Below are 22859 nucleotides of genomic sequence, written 5' to 3' on the forward strand. Positions count from 1 at the left end.
CCACCTCTTTATTTTTTTCAAGAGAAAAACTGCTGATGAACAACCACATTTCGAAATGACACCTTGTCTATTCTTCTATTCTAACTCCCAACAGTAAGTTTAGACCCCGACTGATTAAAAAAATATATATTATTATTTATTACAAAAAACACAAGGAAGTGGTAACATTAAAGTATTAGAACATGAAGGACAAACAATACAGCATCAAGACACTATCAAACATGTATCAGTCTTTCCGCAACAGAGCCATCCTTATGTGTGAGGGTGCGTGTGCATGATAGTGATATAAAATATATGTCGTAGTTTCCTTTTTCATGATCACAATCTTGTGAAACCCAAACCCTCCAAGATCCCCCCCACAGTTCCCCAATAGCTGTCCTCCAACCATTTGAGACCCCTCCCACAGCCCCCCGCCCCCGGAAGAAAAAAAATACAATTAATTCCATTCCCCACCCCCCAAGAACCCCCCAGTGCACCAACAACCAAGAAAATGAACTGAAGAGAAAAAAGGAAAAGACAGAAGAAAACAGCAAAAAACTCAAACAAAATAATAAATTTAAAACAAAGGACATCAAGGACAACTGAAATCATAACAGCAATGCCTACTTTATATGTTTGTGTGCATGTCTGGCACTATAACATGTATGTGTGTGTTCTTGTATGTGTTTATTTGAATGAGAGTGTGTGTATATGCATATGTTCCAACACCTGCATGGCATCAGCCTCAGGCAAACCGGCATTAGTTGTAAAAACACTACTACTTAGTGTCATCCAAATGTACTTTTTATTATGTTTTATTTAGACTTTTTTTAAACTTTTACTTTTATCTTCATGATCTCCTATCATGAATCGGATCGCAGAGTGAAGGAAATGCAGCCAACAAGTGCTCAGCATATGTGGGAACTCCTTCAAGACTGTTGGAAAAGCATTCCAGGTGAAGCTGGTTGAGGGAATGCAAAGAGTGTGAAAAGCTGTCATCAAGGCAAAGGGTGGCTACTTTGAAGGATTTCAAATATAAAATATATTTTGATTTGTTTACCACTTTTTTGGTTACTACATGATTCCATATGAGTTATTTCATAGTTGTGTTGTTTTCACTATTATTCTACAATGTAGACAATAGTTAAAATAAAGAAAAAACATAGAATTTGTAGGTGTGCCCAAACAATTGACCGGTATTGTGTATGCATTGTGGAGGAGAATTGATCCTAGATCTGTACAAAGGCATAACATCTACAGCAGGAACAACTGTCTGTTAAAAAGGCCCAGCTGGATTGAATTGAGCTATTTAAAATGACATATTTGAATGTCAAATGATTTGTTCTGTTTGTCAATACAAGACAGGGTCTGTGGAGGCTTGGCCTATTAGTGGTGGACTTGGGGGAGAATTTGAGTTGGAATAGTGATCGATTTTTGGAGGGACCCTTGTCACTACAGCCAATCAGTGAGCAGCGTCCCTTCCGCCACATCGTAGGCAGTTCTGTTACTCACAACACTTCTTACAATTAGGAAATAATATCTCATGTTTTACTCGTACCTCAGCCAGCATTGTGAATGGTGTCTGAGGCAGTGACATACTAGACCAGGGCAGTAAATCTAATACTTAGGTGTTTTTAGTCATGCATGAAAGGTCTGGGGTGGTTCAGTGGTTATAAGTTACTGACCTTGGAATACATTTCTGGCCATGCTGGCAGGGTCTGAATCAAACCCAATGTCCACCTGGTACACTGGCAGGGTCTGAATCAAACCCAATGTCCACCTGGCACACTGGCAGGGTCTGAATCAAACCCAATGATAACCTGGCATACTGACGGGGTCTGAATTAAACCCAATGATAACCTGGCATACTGACAGGGTCTGAATCAAACCCAATGATAACCTGGCATACTGACAGGGTCTGAATTAAACCCAATGATAACCTGGCATACTGACGGGGTCTGAATTAAACCCAATGATAACCTAGCACACTGACAGTGTCTGAATTAAACCCAATGATAACCTGGCATACTATTGGTCAAGAGGATGATGATTATTGTTGTTCTACTGCCTGATTGTTATGCAAAACACTGTTTACAAAAGCTTTGTTAAAGAACAAGGCCCACACACTGTTTACAAAAGCTTTGTTAAATCAGCACAACAGTTTTCAGCTGTGCTAACATAATTGCAAATGGGTTTTCTAATGATCAATTAGCCTTTTATAATGATAAACTTGGATTAGCTAACACAACGTGCCATTGGAACACAGGAGTGATGATTGCTGATAATGGGTCTCTATACGCCTATGTAGATATTCCATAAGAAATCAGCCGTTTCCAGCTACAATAGTCATTTACAACATTAACAATGTCTACACTCTCTTTCTGATCAATTTGATGTTACTTTAATGGACAAAAAATGTGATTGTCTTTCAAAAACAAGGACATTTCTAAATGACCCCAAACTTTTGTTACACCATGTAGGAGCAGTATAGACATTTTACATTTACATTTAAGTCATTTAGCAGACGCTCTTATCCAGAGCGACTTACAAATAGGTGCATTCACCTTATGATATCCAGTGGAACAACCACTTTACAATAGTACATCTATATCTTTTTATTTTTTTTGGGGGGGGGGGGGGTTAGAAGGATTACTTTATCCTATCCTAGGTATTCCTTAAAGAGGTGGGGTTTCAGGTGTCTCCGGAAGGTGGTGATTGACTCCACTGTCCTGGCGTCGTGAGGGAGCTAATTCCACCATAGACCTAGTCTGTTCATTATATACATCTATGAGGTATTGTTACACCTTGTAGGAGCAGTATAGACCTAGTCTGTTCATTATATACATCTACATGATGTATTGTTACACCATGCAGGAGCCTGTATAGACCTAGTCTGTTCCTTATGTACATCTATATGTGGTATTGTTACACCTTGTAGGAGCAGTATAGACCTAGTCTGTTCATTATATACATCTACATGATGTATTGTTATACCATGCAGGAGCCTGTATAGACCTAGTCTGTTCCTTATGTACATCTATATGAGGTATTGTTACACATTGTAGGAGATAGACCTACAGTAGCTAGCTGCCAATTTAGATGTAGTATGACTTAATGAAACTACCTTAAATATGCTGTGGTAAACATTTTTTATTCGCACTAATCAATCAACACATTCCTGTCTTTGTATGTCTCAATATAATGGTATTATTTCATTAAATTCATTAAAAATAATCTTTGTCTGAAAATAAAATATTTTCCTCAACTGCGTTTCCCACTCCAGTCAGCAGACGGCGATGTCCGTCTTTCAGGCGATGCTGCTAGCGTGACGTATAATCTAGTGGACGGTTGTTCAAAAACAGCTAGTCAACCACCTCGGTAGCTTGCTAGCCAACATAGCCGAAAGATTCAAGCTATTTATACGCTTTCGGTGTATATTAGCTGCTGTGTTTTAGACACACTTCTGTCGTATCTTCTTGTTAACCTATTTAATTGAATATCACGTTATTTTGTATTAGTCAGCTATAGTAGCTGGCTGGTTAAGTTAGCGCTAGCCTAGTCGCGAATGATGGCTAGCTAGCTAACATCCCCGAACATAAGCTCCATAAACTACTCTCCTCCTGTTAAAGAGGAGGAGGTCGGCTGGACGGGGAAAGAAGCTCTGGGGCTGAACATTGTCGTGAAAGAGGAGAAGGAAGAGGAGGATGTCACAGTTAAAAAGAAGTAGAGAGTGAGGCTGTTACAGTGAAAGAAGAAGAGAAAGACGTTACAGTGGAAGAAGAGGAAGACGCGTTCAGAGTGAAAGAGGAGGATGTAGTTTTTGGAGTGAAGAAGGAAGGGGAGATTACTGTCACATTGAAAGATGAAGAGGTGGAGATAGGAGATCTGATTAAACACCAGTAAGTGCCGCCTTAAATTTGTTTTTAACTTTGGATATCCGGAGTTGGCTCGTCAATACCTCTTCAATGGAGGGCCCTAGGATGATGACTGATATGTCTAGAATCAGACGACGTAGAGAGCAAGCTACCCCTTGTTTTCTCCGTTCCGTTTTCAAAAAGTCAGTTAACATAGACCCTTCTCAAATATATATCTGGGGGGCACGGCATGTTGTGATTTTCGTGTAGTGATGTTTTACTACACACCGTGCCTCCCAATAGTGCCATGCGAGAGTTGGGTTGGTTACACCAAATATTATGGATATACTGACAAGATGTCTCTCCGCCCTAACAAGGGGAGTCGTTGTCCACAAAGTGTCACTGCTGGTTCTCTAGCTCCCGCCTACCCTTTCTTTGGATTGGTGGATACTTCTTATTATTGTAATCTATTTTTTTATATATTCTATGAGGGTTGTTGACATCAACCGCCTGTATTCAATGGAGAGAAATGCAAAGCTACTACTCATGGCATGAATATGCATCGCCATCTCGAGACAACTCCTATAGTGTTTTTATTAGAACACACCGTTCTATACAGTCCACCTGGTAGAGGTTCATATCTGACAGAGATGAACACACTGTTCTATACAGTCCACCTGGTAGAGGTTCATATCTGACAGAGATGAACACACTGTTCTATACAGTCCACCTGGTAGAGGTTCATATCTGACAGAGATGAACACACCGTTCTATACAGTCCACCTGATAGAGGTTCATATCTGACAGAGATGAAAATCTCTGTTAGAAACTTAGAAAGAGGGGGAGTCTAAAGCTGCAACAACTAAGATTGTACCTTTTGGCTTCTGGACAACGAAATAAAGTTGATATGAAAACCAATAGAACAAGAGAGAAATGCCATAGTGGTGGGTCTAATAGAACAGGAGAGAAATGACAGAGTGGTGGGTCTAATAGAACAGGAGAGAAATGACATAGTGGTGGGTCCAATAGAACAGGAGAGAAATGACATAGTGGTGGGTCTAATAGAACAGGAGAGAAATGACATAGTGGTGGGTCCAATAGAACAGGAGAGAAATGACATAGTGGTGGGTCCAATAGAACAGGAGAGAAATGACATAGTGGTGGGTCTAATAGAACAGGAGAGAAATGACATAGTGGTGGGTCCAATAGAACAGGAGAGAAATGACATAGTGGCGGGTCTAATAGAACAGGAGAGAAATGACATAGTGGTGGGTCCAACAGGTAAATAATTTGAAATACATTTGCCCAAATGATATAATTACTCCTGTCTATACAGAAATAAATAAAATACTTCACCAGAAAGCATGACGTTGCCACAGAGGAATCGCTGATCATTAGCTTCTTTAAAAAAATAGCTGTGTATGGTTTCAAATCACAAGCTTGTAGGCTTATGCCTAGTTGGGCAGCGCGTGTGGTAATAGGCTTCGCTGATTATTGAGTTGTGGCTGTCAGTGAAAAGCATCTCAAATAGGTGTGAAGATAATGTCTCTTGAGTATAATTGAAAATGTTGAGACAAGGAGAAGGGGAGGGTTGTGTGGTGAAGATATAGATGAGTCGCTCTTCAGAATGTCCTCCGCTGGCTTCTACCAATTCTTGCTCCTTCGTTGTTTCATTGTGTGAATTGATTGCCCTTAGATTGAGTTTATTATATCAATTCCCCATTACAAATGTCACCAGTAGTAAATGTACTGTTACTTCCTGTCATTTGGTTACATTCATTTCTGTTAATGCATGTATTAATTACAGTCATTTACCGTTGTCATTCTCGGAGTGGAAACGTTGTCTGTTCAAAACCTGCTACACTTGTGAGAAACCAGTTTTGGTTTATTTCAGAACCATCATTTACAAGATTTGTCCATTTTTTTCAATGTCTTTTTGTTTGGAGTGCTCCATGTGAGCAATGAGCATGTCTGGTTTCTCTGTCCTGATCATGTTGAGGTAGCGCCCACCTGAGCATAGAACTACTAGGCCTGCTGCGCGGAAATGTAGGAAAGTGTTTTTTTTAAAACATCCATTGTGACGTTCCCTGGCAAGAAAGCCAAAAATGTCTCTCAACCAGAAGAGTACACTCAACCAGTAATACATATGAACTACTAGATCATGTCTGCATTATTAATAGTCTATCACTACTTAACTGAAATACTTACCACTCTTGGCTTTGGGCAAAGGACCAAGACAGTCCACCACAACCCTGCTGAAAGGTTTGTCAAAAGCAGGAATAGGCTGCAAAGGTGCAACCGGTACAGCTTGGTTCGGTTTACCTGTCCGCTGGCAAACGCCACAGGATTTAAAGTGAGCTACAACATCCTGTTTCAGACGTCTTGTTGACCCCAAGATGGCCTGCCGTACTACCATCGTGAGCCAACCTCAGTATTTCTTGTCGAAGCGTAGCTGGAACAACAATTTGATATAAACGGCCTTCTCTGTGGCTCAGTTGGTAGAGCATGGTGTTTGCAACGCCAGCATGATGTGTGCAACACCAGGGTTGTGGGTTCGATTCCCACGGGGGGCCAGTACAAAAATAAAATACAAAAAAAATGTATGAAATTAAATGAAATGTATGCATTCACTACTGTAAGTCGCTCTGGATAAGAGCGTCTGCTAAATGACTAAAATGTAAATGTATAATGATATAAACTGGGCCAATCGTCTTGCCCAGAAGTGCCGGGACAACACCATTTCCTCATTAGAGCGCCATTTCCTCATTAGAACGCCATTTCCTCATTAGAACGCCATTTCCTCATTAATACGCCATTTCCTCATTAGAACGCCATTTCCTCATTAATACGCCATTTCCTCATTAATACGCCATTTCCTCGTTAGAACGCCATTTCCTCGTTAGAGCGCCATTTCCTCTTTAGAACGCCATTTCCTCGTTAGAACACAATTTCTGTCAAAATTACCAACACCACAAACCCCTTCATCAAACTCCTCTTCTGGATGCATCTCAGCAAAAAGAGGGGAGAGGGAAACATCTTTACTCTGTTCAGCAATCTGCTGCTTCCTAGACATCCAAGTGTCAACTGTAGGGATCCTCTCTTTATTCAGAGGTTCTATGAACTCTCACCTTTGGGGTTTTCAAAGGAGAGGTCAACTCAGGAGGTTTACTGAAATCAGGATCACCCATAAATGTCTGACAGATTGACCATGGTGGGATCGCTGACATCCTCAACACTAGACTTGCTCCCGGCGAATTTCTTAGACAGAGCACGTGTAACGGCACATGCTGGGAACACTTTAGGGTACTTTTCTGATAACCCATCAGGTTCCTCAATTCTGGGTTCCTTACAAACCACAGGATTTGGCACAACCTTCCCTCCAGCCAAATAATTTCCCAATATGAATGGGACCCCCTTCACCAGTAGGCTAGGCCTCACTCCAACGACAACGGAATGAGAAATGTTTTAAGGTTATACCAAGGATAATTTTGCTATTTAATTTTGAATTGTAAGACCAATGGAAGTATCAACAAAAAATATTTAAATTATTTCATGTCAAAAAACGTATTAGGCCATACTGCTATTACCCATAGTAACACATTGGATAACATTCACAACATGGAACAACAGTAACCATAGTAACACATTGGATAACATTCACAACATGGAACAACAGTAACCATAGTAACACATTGGATAACATTCACAACATGGAACAGTAACCAGAGTAACACATTGGATAACATTCACACCACGGAACAACAGTAACCATAGTAACATTGTTTTCCCCAAAAAATCTAAAGGAAGTTTGTTCTGAGGTGTCTGTCCTCATTCTGAGATATATATATATATATAGGTGTGTGTGTGTGTGTGTGTGTGTGTGTGTGTGTGTGTGTGTTTTTTCGGATGTCTTTAATCCCTTATTTATTTCAAAGTCTTAACACATATTGTTATGTTACAGCCTTATTATACAATAAATAAAAATCCTCATCAATCTACACACAATACCCCATAAGGAAAAAACAAAAATAGGTTTTTAGAAAAAATGCAACAATTATTATTGTTTTATTTATTATTATTATGTACATAAGTATTCAGACCCTTTACTATGAGACTTGAAATTGAGCTCAGGTGCATACTGTTTCCATTGATCATCGTTGAGATGTTTCTATAACTTGATTGGAGTCCACCTGTGGTAAATTCAATTGATTGGACATGATTTGGAAAGGCAGACACCTGTCTGGCTACCACAGCATTCTGAAGCAATACGCCATCCCATCTGGTTTGCGCTTAGTGGGACTATAATTTGTTTTTCAGCAGGACAATGACCCAACACACCTCCAGGCTGTGTAAGGGCTATTTGACCAAAAAGGAGAGTGATGGAGTGCCGCATCAGATGACCTGGCCTCCACAATCACCCGACCTCAACCCAATTGAGATGGTTTGGGATGAGTTAGACCGCAGTGAAGGAAAAGCAGCCAACAAGTGCTCAGCATATATGGGAACTCCTTCAAGACTGTTAGAAAAGCATTCCAGGTGAAGCTGGTTGAGAGAATGCCAAGAGTGTGCAAAGCTGTCAAAGGCAAAGGGTGGCTACTTTGAAGAATCTAAAATCTATACTTTGATTTGTTTACCGCTTTTTTGGTTACATGATTCCATATGTGTTTTCATAGTTTTCATGTCTTCACTATTATTCTACAATGTAGATAATAGTAAAAATAAAGAAAACCCCTGGAATGAGTAGGTGTGTCCCAACTTTTGACTCGTACTGTATATCTCATGAATGTTTTTACATTCAGTTACAAAAAGTAACTTTCTTATCACTTCTTCCATAGGCAAACATGTTAGGAAAGATTTTTTTAAATCAAAAGCGATGCTGTCAATAATGTATTGAATTCAAATGGATTTACCCAGCCTACAAAGCACTACAGCCACTCTGTGATGACCAGTTCTGCTCTTTTATTGAGGGATCTAGTCTAGATTAAACCTCATAGGAAGACAGTTTTATCATGTGGAGGTTTCATTCAGGTCTCTGTTTAACGAGATACTCTCTCACTCTGACAGCGGGAAGACTCCTTCAGGGGAACCTGACCCAGAGACGCCCAAACCAGTGAGACATCACCACTGCTCCCACTATGAAAATAGTTTTCACTGGTTAGGTAACCTGAAACTGCATGAGAGGACACACACTGGAGAAAAGCCTTTCCAATGCTCCAAGTGTGGAAAGAGTTTTGCTGTGTTAGCTAACCTGAAGAGGCACGAGAGAATACACACTGGAGAAAAGCCTTATCACTGTTCCCAATGTGGAATGAGTTTTAATCAGAATGGAGACCTAAAAAATCATAAGAGGATACACACAGGAGAAAAGCCTTTCCAATGTTCCCAGTGTGAAAATAGTTTTACCATGTTAACTAACCTGAAAAGGCATGAGAGAATACATACAGGAGAAAAGCCTTTCCAATGTTCCCAGTGTGGAAAGAGTTTTACTAAGATAGGGCAATTAAAAGAACATGAGAGAATACACACAGGAGAAAAGCCATTCCAATGTTCCCATTGTGGAAAGAGTTTTACCCGGATAGGAAACCTAAAAAAGCATGCGAGACTACACATCGGAGAAAAGCCTTACCAATGTTCCCAGTGTGGAAAGAGTTTTGCCGTGTTAGCTAACCTGAAAAGGCATGAGAATACACACAGGAGAAAAGCCTTATCACTGTTCCCACTGTGGAATGCGTTTTATTCAGTTATGGGACCTACAAGCTCATGAGAGGATACACACAGGAGAAAAGCCTTTCCAATGTTCCCAGTGTGAAAAGAGTTTTACCATGTTAACTAACCTGAAAAGGCATGAGAGAATACACACAGGAGAAAAGCATTTTCTGCTCCCAGTGTAAATATAGATTTTCATGAATGGCGGACCTAAAAGCTCATGAGAGGATACAGAGGAGAAAAGCCTTTCCAATGCTCCCAGTCTGGAAAGGGTTTTACCTGGTTAGGGAGCCTGAAGGAGCATAAGAGGACACACAAGATAAAAGTCCTACCACTGTTCTCTCTCTGTGTGGAAGGACATTCAGAGAACCTGAAACCAAATGAGAGAATAGAAAGGCTGTATTCTGACTTATATTTTCGACTGAGAATGTGTTTTTGTTTATGCCACATGAAATCATATTGTGTATGATTACACCTGTCTATATAAGGTCCCACAGTTGACAATGTACGTCAGAGCAAACACCAAGCAAACACCAAGCAATGAGGTCGAACAAATTGTCCTTACAGCTCCGAGACAGGATTGTGTCGAGGCACAGATCTGGGGAATGGTACCAAAAAATGTCTGCAGCATTGGTCCCCAAGAACACAGTGGCCTCCATCATTCTTTAATGGAAGAAGTTTGGAAGACTCTTCCTAGAGCTGGCCACCCGGCCAAACTGCGCAATCAGGGGAGAAGGGCCTTTGTCAGGGAGGTGACCAAGAACCCGATGGTCACACTGACAGAGCTCTAGAGTTCCTCTGTGAGGATGGGAGAACCTTCCAGAAGGACAACCATCTCTGCAGCACTCCACCAATCAGGCCTTTGGCCACTCTACCATAGACGGAAGCCACTCCTCAGTAAAAGGCACATGACAGCAAGCTTGGAGGTTGCCAAAAGGCATCTAAAGGACTCTCAGACCATGAGAAACAAGATTCTCTGGTCTGATGAAACCAAGAATGAACTCTTTGGCCTGAATGCCTTTTGGCAACCTCCAAGCTGGCTGTCATGTGCCTTTTACTGAGGAGTGGCTTCTGTCTGGCCACTCTACCATAAAGACCTGAATGGTGGAGTGCTGCAGAGATGGTTGTCCTTCTGGAAGGTTCTCCCATCTCCACAGAGGAACTCTGTAGCTCTGTCAGAGTGACCATCGGTTTCTTGGTCCCTTCCCTGACAAAGGCCCTTCTCCACCGATTGCTCAGTTCTGATGGGCGGCCAGCTCTTGGAAGAGTCTTGGTGGTTTCAAACTTCTTCCATTTAAGAATGATGGAGGCCACTGTGTTCTTGGGGACCTTCAATGCTGCAGAAATGTTTGGTACCTTTCCCCAGATCTGTGCCTCAACACAATCCTGACTCAGAACTCAACGGATAATTCCTTGCTTGGTTTTTGCTCTGACATCCACTGTTACCTGTGGGACCTTATATAGACAGGTGTGTGCCTTTCCAAATCATGTCCATCCAATTGAATTTACCACAGGTGGACTCCAATCAAGTTGTAGAAACATCTCAAGGATGATCAATGGAATCAGGATGCATCTGAGCTTAATTTGGAGTCTCATAGTAAAGGGTCTGAATACTTAAGTTAATAAATGTGCCAAAATGTCTAAAAACCTGTTTTTGGTTTGTCATTATGGGGTATTGTGATGTCATTATGGGGTATTGTGTATAGATTTGATGAGGGGAAAAAATCTTCAATTTTAGAATAAGGCTGTAATGTAACAAAATGTGGAAAAAGTGAAGGGGTCTGAATACATTACGAATGCACTGTATACCGCTGGCAGAGTTTTCTACCCCTGGCAGTTTTGTACACAGTAATGTGATACGTGGTATAGAAAAGTCCAATCTTAGGAGAGTACATGGGAGGCACTATACTGTGTGTCTGCAGGTGTCTATCTGATCAAAACCACTGATACAGGTGCCCCTCCACCCTCTGGTGGAATGGATCATGTCTACAGAGAAACCTAGATTCAAATACTCAGATTTGTGTGTATTGGGTATATGTTGTGAAATTGTTAGATATTACTTGTTAGATATTACTGCACTGTCGGAGATAGATCCACAAGCATTTCACTACACCCGCAATAACACCTGCTAAACATGTGTATTTGACCAATAAAATGTGATTTGATTTTGATTTGAAATAAATGTCCTATTTATCAAAGGTGCTTTTGGCTGGGGTCAAAATGACTCCAAAGGATTTGAATTTGTTAAAAGTCCATTTTGATACAGAAACACTAAACCATGATTTAGATTTATTAACAACAAGTTGATTGACAAAGTCATGAAAAATGTAATAAACCCCATTTTGGCTATGATAAAAGATATGCCTCTGGGGTCAAAATGATCCATGTCAGAAGTATGGTTCAATGCAAATGTGTAGTAGGTGTAAAGTTTGTTTTAAATGCTCACTCATTAAACACGAATCAATCAACACATGCTTCTCTTTGAACGACTTAATATAATATTCAACTTTTATGAAATAAATGAAAAATAAACTTTTTGTTCCTCAACTGCGTTGCCCACTCCAGTCAGCAGATGGCGATGTGTGTATTTTAGGTTCAGGCGATGCTGCCAGTGTGACGTATAACCTAGTGGACGAGACGCTCCTTCAACAACAACAGCTAGTCAGACACCTCGGTAGCTTTCTAGCAAACATAGCTATAACATTCACGCTCTTTACACTGTTTTGGTGTATATTAGTCGATGTGTTTTAAACACACGTCTGTCGTATGTATTTGTTGGCCCATTTAATTATATATTTACGTTGTTTGTCAGTTAGCTGGTTTGCTAAATTAGCTTAGAACAAAGCTAGTCACTAATGTTAGCTAGCGAACATCACCGAACATGAGTTCACTAAGCTACTCTCCTCCTGATAAAGAAGAGGAGGTCTGCTGGACGGAGAAAGAAGCTCTCGTGAAAGAGGAGGAGGAAGATGAGGATGTTACAATACAAAAACAAGTAGAGGGTGAGGCTGTTACCGTGAAAGAAGAAGTGAAAGACGTTTCAGTGAAAGAAGAGGAAGACGCGTTCAGAGTGAAAGAGGAGGAGGATGTTACAGTAAAAGAAGAGGAGGAAGAGAAAGAGGAGGATGCAGTTTTTGGAGTGAAAGAGGAGGAAGGGGAGATGACTGTCACATTGAAGGAAGAGGAGGAGGTTGGAGATCTGTTAAACACCAGTAAGTACCGTCTCTGCAGTCGTTGAACCAATATGCAGTAAAGGGGTTCTACACTTTAATGTTGTTCTGTAGGAATGGTTGAAGCTACACTGTAACGTGTAGAACATCAAGAGTGGACCATCAACAACAAGTTAAGAATTGATCAAATGCATCCAATGACAATGCCTGAAATACTGTAGTCTTCAATATCTCCTATTAGCTTAGCCCAAGATGTTCTCTTAAAGGGCAATCAGCAGTTGTTACATCCATTTTGGGACTCATACATTAATGATATGTACTCATTGTTTCTTGAAGAATTCACTTAAATGCCTCATGAGCTTAGTTCAACTGTCATACCCCATCAGAACCTAAAATAAGCTTGTTTTACTCCAATGTTTGTCAGTAAATATAAACAAACACTGTATATCCTCAAAACATGGTTAAAACTATAATGTTGATATCATGGATGGTTACATTTCTCCAGCCCTATCCCTAATAAACAAATTAGACACATTTGGGCAGTCTTGATAGACAATTTTGAACAGAAATCCAATGGCTCATTGGATCAGAAAAAACTTAGCACATATACTGCTGCCCTCTAGTGGACAAAATCTAAGTTGCACCTGGGCTGGAATAATGCATTATGGCCTTTCTCTTGCATTTCAAAGATGATGGTACAAAAAAATACAAAAGAACGGTTTTTTTTTTTTCTTTGTGTTATCTTTTACCAGGTCTGTGTTAAATTCTCCTACATTCCTTTCACATTTCCACAAACTTCAAACTGTTTACTTTCAAATGGTACCAAGAATATGCATGCCCTTGCTTCAGGGCCTGAGCAACTGGCAGTTAGATTTGGGAATATAATTTTCCGAATTGGAAAAAAAAGGGGCGGATCCTGATATGATCCTTTCATATCATATCAAAAATAATTTCACACAATACTTTCATATCACATCAAAATAGTTTCAAATACTATCACATCAAAATAATTTCATATACTTTCACATAATTCTTGCATATCACATCAAAATCGGTAACCAGTAGCAACGCCCCAAACGGTCCTAGATGGCAGTAGTGCCTTGCGGTCGAACCAAATTAGTTTCTCATCATCTCTCCTCCTTCCTTCAGGCTTCCTTTTCTTCTTTGGACTTTATATGGCAGTTGGCAACCAACTTTTTAAGGTGCATTACCACCATCAACTGCACTGGAGTGTGGACCTCAGTTCATCTTTCAATCACCCACGTGGGTATATGCTCCTAAAAACCAATGAGGAGATGGGAGAGGTGGGACTTGCAGTGCGTCGAGTGTCACAAATAGAAGCAAGTTCTATTTTAGCACCTGGCTACGCAGAAGCTCGTTGACGCGCGCAAGCAGTGTGGGTGCAATGATTGATTAACATGTATGTGTACATTTATTTATTTTGCAATGCTCGTGCACGTGACGCGAGCACTGTGGTCAGCATGTTAGTGGTAGAGCGTGCTCACCCCCTGGCATGTACGAGACTAGGGTACATCTGGCACTGTTTCCCTGCTAGTCCACCCTCAAGTTCTCTTGACAATCGTGTAGCATTATTTAGGAGGCTTAGTGTTTCTGATAGTGACTTCCTCTCCTGGGTGCCCGTACCTCGGCTAAGTCTGAGTTGCGGGTCTTTGGTCGGATCAAACGTCTTGTCTGCCTGAGTGTGATGTGTACGATGTCTGCCCACTCTCAACCTAGCCTTGGGGATGGGCGGTATACCGTATTTGACTATTTACCAGTATTGATGCACGGACCGGTTTGGGTTTTTACTTTACCTTCTATAAGGGTATTTCAATGTTTGGTTTGTTAAATGTGATGTACCCCAAAAACAAAAAATGTTCAGGAATCTGGGAGGGGGGGAACCTCTTCATTCAGTATTCTGGAGATCTAGAAATCTATTTGCCACCTTCACAATGTCAAGCTTCTTTTGATTTCTTTATTCGTTTGACTAGTACAATTTATCTCTTGCTCTATAAACACAACAAAGTCCACCTTCACTATTAGTGTGTTGGGATCCTTCTCTTGCATGGCTTCAATGCAGACTGTGGGACATCCACTACCTCTCTACTCACTCCTTCAGCTATTTTCACTGCCTCCACATAGGACACCTGCTGGATGGGCCTGATCCTAGCTACTGTGACATCCTTCATCCGTACAGGGCACTCCAGGAACTTGGGAACGTGATTCCCATCACAATTACAACAACATGCTTCATCTGACTCTTCAACTACGACATATTTATTCCTTAGACAAACACTTGCCACGTGTCCAAACTTTTACAATTGTAACACCGCAGCGGCTTCTGTACATAGGGTCTCACCGCATATCTCACATACCCAGGTTATACATAAGATGGGAGAACCAGTTCACCAAACGACAGTAAAACCTTCCGTCTATCATTCAATTTAATCGACGTGCGTCTACCTGGAATGTTATCCCTAAACCACTCAGCCTCTCTGTCCAACGCCACACCAGTGATGACACTTTTAACCGGTGCCCTACTCTGAAAGTCATAGCCTTCCACATCGTACGTCCACATCTTGTTGAGTCACAGAGCTTTCTCCTTTTGCGCTGTTGACACACAAAATCAGCATCATACCGCTCCTGGTCACTCAAACCAATTCCACTTTACCCAATTCATCCTTCACCATCTTTGAGACTGCTAACGGGTCACCCAAAAACATCCTTGCTGATGATTCCCACTCCAATCATAAACTGCTGTTCATTACCAACTTTAGCCCTTTTCACTCCACTGTTCTTTACCATCGTCCACTCATTCTCAACAACTGTACAGAGTCAATGTTCTTCACCATCGTCCAGTCAGTCTCAACAACTGTACTCGGGCCAAGAGAATCCCACAATGCTTCCTCCATTGCTCCTCCAGTCATCCCCGGACTCCCTCGCTCTTTGCTGTGAAAGATGTGAGTTTCTTGATGTAGCATCTATATTGTTCTCATTCCAGCACATCTGTTGCTTCACCAACTTTTTCTCCCTTTCGTCTGCACTACTTGCCACCATTTCCCTTCGTGATTTCCCTCTCTTGGATGTCTCCATCACCCTCCTAACCTGTCAATAATTCCTCCCTGGTTTATTAGTTGGTTGTCATGAAAAAAACAATGTATTCAAGGTGCTGCACATTCTATTCCAGCTCTAGAATTAGAATAGTCATTATGTTTCCATGATTTCAACAGTTCACCATTTAACTAAGCCTATAATGTGAACACCAAGGATGTGGATACCAAGGAACTTGAAGCTCTCAACCTGCTCCACTACAGCCCCGTCGATGAGAATGGGGGCGTGCTCTGTCCTCTTTTTCCTGTAGTCCACAATCATCTCCTTAGCCTTGATCACATTGAGGGAGTGGTTGTTGTCCTGGCACCACACGGCCAGGTCTCTGACCTCTTACCTATAGGCTCTTTCATCGTTGATCAGGCCTACCACTGTTGTGTCATCGGCAAACTTAATGATGGTGTTGGAGTCGTGCCTGGCCGTGCAGTCATGAGTGAACAGGGAGTACAGGAGGGGACTGAGCACGCATCCCTGAGAGGCCCTTGTGTTGAGGATCAGCGTGGCGTTTGTGTTGTTACCTACCCTTACCAACTGTGGGCGGCCCGTCAGGATCCAGTTGCAGAGGGAGGTGTTTAGTCCCAGGGTCCTTAGCTTATTGATGAGCTTTGAGGGCACTATGGTTTCGAATGCTGAGCTGTAGTCAATGAATAGCATTCTCGCATAGGTGTTCCTTTTGTCCAGGTGGGAAAGGGCAGTGTGGAGTGCAGTAGAGATTGCATCATCTGTGGATCTGTTCGGGCGGTATGTAAATTGGAGTGGGTCTAAGGTTTCTGGGATAATGGTGTTAATGAGTGCCATGACCAGCCTTTCAAAGCACTTCATGGCTACAGATGTGAGTGTTAGGGGTTGGTAGCCATTAAGACAGGTTACCTTAGTGTTCTTGGGAACAGGGACTATGGTGGTCTGCTTAAAACATGTTGGTATTACATTCTCGGACAGGGAGAGGTTGAAAATGTCAGTGAAGACACTTGCCAGTTGGTCAGCGCATGCTCGCAGTCCACATCCTGGTAATCCACCTGGCCCTGCGGCCTTGTGAATGTTGACCTGTTTAAAGGTCTTACTCACATCGGCTGCGTAGAGCGTGATTACATAGTCTTCCGGAACAGCAGGTGCTCTCATGCATGTTTTAGTGTTATTTGCTGTAGTTTAGCTCGTCTGGTAGGCTTGTGTCACTGGGCAGCTCTCGGCTGTGCTTCCCTTTGTAGTCTGTAATAGTTTGCAAGCCCTGCCACATCCAATGAGCGTCAGAGCCGGTGTAGTACGATTGGATCTTAGTCCTGTATTGACGCTTTGCCTGTTTGATGGTTCGTCGGAGGGCATAGCGGGATTTCTTATAAGCTTCCGGGTTAGAGACCCGCTCCTTGAAAGCGGCAGCTCTAGCCTTTAGCTCAGTGCAGATGTTGCCTGTTGCCTGTAATCCATGGTTTGGGGTATGTACGTACAGTCACTGTGGGGACGACGTCATCGATGTACTTATTGATAAAGCCAGTGACTGATGTGGTGTATTCCACAATGTCATCGTAAGAATCCCGGAACATGTTCCAGTCTGTGATAGCAAAACAGTCCTGTAGCTTAGCATCTGCTTCATCTGACCACTTTTTTTATAGACCGAGTCACTGGTGCATCCTGCTTTAATTTTAGCTTGTAAGCAGGAATCAGGAAGACAGAATTATGGTCAGATTTGCCAAATGGAGGGTGGGGGAGAGCTTTGGAAATCTTAGAAATTTGGTAAGACGGATTTAAGTTTCCCTGCATTATTTTTTATTTATTTAGTTCACCTTTATTTAACCAGGTAGGCTAGTTGAGAAAAAGTTCTCATTTGCAACTGCGACCTGGCCAAGATAAAGCAAAGCAAAGTCCCTGGCTACTAGGAGTGCCGCCTCTGGGTGAGCATTTTCCTGTTTGTTTATGGCAGAATACAGCTCATTCAATACGGTCTTCGTGCCAGCCTCAGTCTGTGGTCGTATGTAAACGGCAACGAAAAATACAGATAAACTTGGGAGGTAGATTGTGTGGTCTACAGCTTATCATGAGATACTCCTTAGACTTCCTTAGATATCGTGCACCAGCTATTATTTACAAAAATACATAGTCCGCCGTTCCTTGATGGGTAGGCTATTGTACAACACCCAGAGCTATTTTCTTTTATTCAGGACATTGAGAATGACAACACATTACAGAGTAGCCTAGTGGGATTATTCACAAAAGTATCTGGTATCTTTACATTTTTCACCTGAAATATTAAATGATTTATAGTCCTAGGTCTATGTTGTTGTTTGGTGAAGTTAGGGGTCCTACAGTAGATCTATGTTATTGTTAGGTGAAGTTATGGGTCCTGCAGTAGGTCTATGTTATTGTTAGGGGAAGTTATGGACCAATTTGCAAATAGTGTACAAACACTCATTGTCAGGCTGATGGAAAAGCTAGCATTTTACTGGTTGAAGTGTTTTTTTAAGTATAAAGCGGTTGATTTGCAATGATGACACAAACATTTTATTAAGCAGGACATTCCAACAAGCCTTACAATTATAATCCAAAGTAGTGTGAAATGCACTCATAAGCAACCTGGAAATGGAGGTTACTCCCCTGAGTTTTCCCCCATTCACATTCAGAATACATTGTGAAAAACTAAAATCTTTGCTCACCATGTTTGCTCCAGGCAGATACACTACATCCATAACTAGTGGTTTCCTCATTAGCAGGGAGGAGTTTCTCCAACCAAATTGTGTGGGCATCGCCCTCGTGCCGCAATTTTAGCAAACACAGAAAGGGTCCTGTATTGGAGACCAAAAGTCATCTGGCACACTGCTTAGGATTTCAACAACTTTAATAACTTATTTCTAGCCTACAATCACCGATTTACTACTAATGTGAAAGCAAGACAAAATATGACTATTCTTGCTCATTTTAACATTCATTACAGACGTCAATTGTTGTACAACATCATGGCTACGCTGTTGGCATCACCTTTACAGTGGATTTCCGCTGTTGTAGGCCTTTAACCATTTGTCTTACTTTGTTCACACAGGAGAGAGACGTGACTATCGTGGATCCTCTGGGGAGCCTCAACAACATCATGATGCTGAAGACACAGAGAAGTCTCTCTCCAGATCAGAACACCTCAAGAAAAACCTGCAGAGATCCACAGGGAAGAGAACTCTCTGCTGCTCTGACTATGGGAAGAGATTCACCTCCTCAACAGGCATTAAAATTCATCAGAGAATCAACACAGGAGAGAAACCTTATAGCTGTGATCAATGTGGGAAGAGTTTTGTTCGATCTGGCCATATGACATTACACCAAAGAATACACACAGGAGATAAATCTTATAGCTGTGATCAATGTGGGAAGAGTTTTGCTGCATCTAGCAGTCTGACTCTACACCAGAGAACACACACAGGAGAGAAACGTTTTAGCTGTGGTCAATGTGGGAAGAGTTTTACCTCATCTAGCAATCTGACTCTACACCAGAGAACACACACAGGAGAGAAATCTTATAGCTGTGATCAATGTGGGAAGAGTTTTGGTCAATCTGGACATCTGACTGTACACCAGAGAACACACACATGAGAGAAGTATTTTAGCTGTAAGCAATGTGGGAAGAGTTTTGCTGCATCTTGCAGTCTGACTCTACACCAGAGAACACACACAGGAGATAAATCTTATAGCTGTGATCAATGTGGGAAGAGTTTTGGTCAATCTGGGCATCTGACTGTACACCAGAGAACACACACAGGAGAGAAAGTAGTAGCAGTATTTTAATGATGTCACAATGTAGAAGCCTAAACGTTTGCCCCCTTATCAATTGATTTCAGCATGATATGGATATTAGCCTCAGGGGGAAAGTCCAGGCTCTGAAATGGAAGAGTACTATTTCTGTGATTTAACAAAAAGTGACTAACAAAAAAATAGTTGTGTTACACTTACCATGTTGGTGACCCACTGGAATCAAGATGCAACACTTCAAAATGTAGCTAGCTGTTTTCTACAAATTGACCTCTAACCAGGGATGTACACATTTCTCCCAGATTCCATGTGGTTTCTGAGCTGTTAGTTTTAACAGGACATGCAACCTCATCTCCCTTCTCTCGCACAAATTATTTTAGCCTGATATCGAAGAGTAATGAAAAATATTTTTGCGTTCCTTTGTTTAGCGACCTCTAAATGTAAATGCATCATTCCAAATGTAGCTAATTGTCTTCTGCAGGTTGTTCTCTAATCAGTCGAGGTAAAAGACATCTCCCATTTCCATGTGTTTTTTTAGTTGTGCTTGTTTCAACAGCACGTACAACCTGATTTCCACCCTAATCGATATCAGTGATTTATTGCTACTTGTCAAAACAACAGTGTTTTTGGTGCTTGTGTCCATGATGAGGACAACTTGGTTTCTGATTGTCTCAAGGTTGGGCAGTCAAAAAGTTTTGTGTTTTGCGTTTAGCCAGTGAGTTGCCATGGATCTTATTTTGACTGCACGTTTTTCCGTTTTGGAGATGAGTTTTGTTTGGGCTCGTTCCAAGTGGACGAGAGTTCTAGAAGCTAGTGGGGATAAAAAATTGTTTTTAATTGTTGACAGCCAGTAGACACCATGTTTATATTGGTGAAGCATTGTAGTTGATTATAATGTGAAATAAAAGTTGTTTTCTGTTGGTGGTAAGCATTCTCTTAAGGTGTTAGTCTTTGGTTTTTCCATTTATATTTTGAGGTTTGGATTTTAGCACGTATGGCGCACTGATTGGTGTCACCTTGTTTGTCAGTATGTGTTACACCTGTCCATCTCGTTAGTGGGAAAGTGTTTCACCTGAGCTGGTCCAGGTTCTATTTAAGAGTGTCTGGCCCAGTGCTCCAGTTGTCTTGACAGATGTGGAGAGTCAACAACTTTAGTTGCACTACCTTTTTTGGTTTGCATCCTGTTTTTCAGTTTGGTGTGGGTTTTTCTTTTGTTTCTGATTTAGTGGGTCTCATGGTGGGTGTCTTTTAGGTCCCAGTTGTTGTTACTAGTCAACATTCAGTGGACACCGAGAGCAAAACTGCAAGATTATGTTATAATACTTTTATTGCATCAAATGGTTGTTTCATGCAACAGAATAGAGGGTTCTTATAACTATTGTGTCTGTGTGTTCTACTGAGGATGGGCCTCTGGGAGATAACACTGACAGGAGATTTACAATGTTTTTTGGGCGATAAAACCTAAAGAGACCGCATTCCAGAACATGAGTTAATGTTTCTGTTCTATATGGTATCAGGGAGAGATAACCCCCAGGGCCAAACCCTGGTCTCTACACAAAGAGTACTGTTTTTACAGCAGATACTGTCTGCTGAGAATTATAAGTATCTTTCATACAAATCTTAACCTTGTGACCCGTTCTATACATCTGTTGTTCATCATGTAGGTTGAAAGGGGTGTATCTTGGCTGTAAAAGACCTTTGTACTTTTGTCTCTCGGCTCTCAACGAATCGGTGATTCGTCGACCAGCCATCATTATCGTAGAGCACTCAATTGATTCACTTTATATGTGTGCGTTGTATTGACCTGCTCCCTTTATAAGTGAATAAATATTTATTTTAAGAATAACTCTGACTTGTGTGATAAGTTTGTCTCCTCATTTGATATTAAAGAAATTAACAACCACATTTGGCGATGGGAATGTGAATCTTCACTTGGTGACCGCTCCTGACGACCTGGGTAAATCGTGCACGAGGGATCCCTCAATCTTGGGAGACCACACTTCGGGAACGGCGCAGATGGACCCACCTTTGATCTGAGTGGATACCACATCTCGAACGTAGTTTAAAAAAAAGAATGAGGTGAGCGAAACACACAAAGTGTAGTTTTTAGAAAAGCCTCATAGGCTGAGTGTGTTTTCCTGTGTGAGGGGGGGACCTTGGAGGTGTAAACAAGGCCGAGGCAGTAGGCTCTGAGTGTGTATTTCTGTGTGAGGGGGGCACCCTGGAGGTGTAAACAGGGCCCAGTCAGGAGGCTCTGAGGCTGTCAGCTATCTGTGTGAACTGGATGAAAGCTAGTAAGTCGCTCTGGATAAGAGCGTCTGCTAAATGACGTAAATGTAAATGTAGAATCTGTGTTCAGTAGTTAAGACAATTTATGATATAGTATAAGATAGTACGGTGCACCTGTAATTGTTTTAAACCTGGACCCCATTTTAGAAGTATTGAAAAATGTAAATGTATGTGTTGCATTATCCTAAGAACAAACCATGAGATAGAAATGTGGAAATATTCCTGCAGGTTAAAATATTGTTGAAAAACAACTAATTGATTAGGTATGTTTGGGAATAGCATTGTGTGACTGTGATATGAGAGTTGTGTGACAGTCATAATCTGATGTTTGGATAGTAACATAGAGATCTATAGTTCCTCACAGAGATCTATAGTTCCTCATATAGAAAAATGCTTAATCAGACGATTGACATTTGGATAATAAGTTTTATTATAACATTATCTTGGGGTTCCGTTCCTTCACTGCCAGTCATAGAATATCACAGGGTGGTATTGAGAGCGGGATGATAGTTTAGGAAGCAGTGGAAGGTCTATAGTTCCTGGGAGGCTTGATTTTTGCCGTGGTCTCTGGGAGGTTAGAGAACCGTTGACGATCCGGTCGTTGTCTGGGAACCAAACGTATATCTTTTTTGGTTCGCTGGAAGTATGTTTGGAGAGCTGCTTTGTAGCTGTGGAGAGTCCTTGAAAAAGCAAATGGAATGTTTGCCGTGACTACCTAAACATTTCTTACGTTTTATATGGATTCTGTGAATATATGAAAATATGATCAATTCTGTGTGTGTATAATCGATTACTAGAGATTTGATGAAGTAATACTGGGAATATCATTTAAACAACCCGTATGAGGACAAACGTAGGTTTTGAGTTTGTATCTTTAATGGATAATTTGATAAAGATGAGGTTTAAGCATTATTAAACTGTCTACAAAGTCTGGCCAATTGTCTCAGAAACTGGTGGGAGTGTGTCCACTTTAGGTTAACTTACCCTAACGATGTAACTATAAAACGCTTTTTAGATTTTCTCCATC

General features: G+C 41.3%; 1 long non-coding RNA gene across 1 annotated transcript; it reads left to right on the top strand.

Annotated features, from left to right (window-relative positions):
* The first annotated feature begins 3332 nt into the window (after positions 1–3332).
* Positions 3333–21389, top strand: LOC106592146 (uncharacterized). Its single transcript, XR_014381848.1, has 2 exons — positions 3333–3878; positions 18846–21389. It is a non-coding gene; the product is annotated as an uncharacterized LOC106592146 (long non-coding RNA).
* Positions 21390–22859: the final 1470 nt, after the last annotated feature.

The sequence above is a fragment of the Salmo salar genome, chromosome 02, assembly GCF_965601325.2.
Source record: "Salmo salar chromosome 02, fSalSal1, whole genome shotgun sequence".
NCBI lineage: Eukaryota > Metazoa > Chordata > Actinopteri > Salmoniformes > Salmonidae > Salmo > Salmo salar.